The sequence below is a fragment of the Mus caroli genome, chromosome 3 (assembly GCF_900094665.2).
Source record: "Mus caroli chromosome 3, CAROLI_EIJ_v1.1, whole genome shotgun sequence".
NCBI lineage: Eukaryota > Metazoa > Chordata > Mammalia > Rodentia > Muridae > Mus > Mus caroli.
In genome coordinates, this window is record NC_034572.1 from 18,650,597 (window position 1) to 18,651,206 (window position 610).

Genomic DNA, 610 nt, shown 5'->3' on the forward strand with positions numbered 1-610 from the left:
TAGGTATGTGGGTTCATCTCTGGGTCTTCAATTATGTTCCATTGGTCTACATGTCTGTCACTATACCAGTACCATGCAGTTTTTATCACAATTGCTCTGTAGTACAGCTTTAGGTCAGGCATGGTGATTCAACCAGAGGTACTTTTATCCTTGAGAAGAGATTTTGCTATCCTAGGTTTTTTGTTATTCCAGATGAATCTGCCGATTGCCTTTTCGAATTCGTTGAAGAATTGAGTTGGAATTTTGATGGGGATTGCATTGAATCTGTAGATTGCTTTTGGCAAGATAGCCATTTTTACTATATTGATCTGCCAATCCATGAGCATGGGAGATCTTTCCATCTTCTGAGATCTTCTTTAATTTCTTTCTTCAGAGACATGAAGTTCTTGTCATACAGACCTTTTACTTCCTTAGTTACAGTCACGCCTAGGTATTTTATATTATTTGTGGCTATTGAGAAGGGTGTTGTTTCCCTAATTTCTTTCTCAGCCTGTTTGTCCTTTGTGTAGAGAGAGGCCATTGACTTGTTTGAGTTAATTTTATATCCAGCTATTTCACTGAAGCTGTTTATCAGGCTCAGGAGTTCTCTGGTGGAATTTTTAGGGTCAAG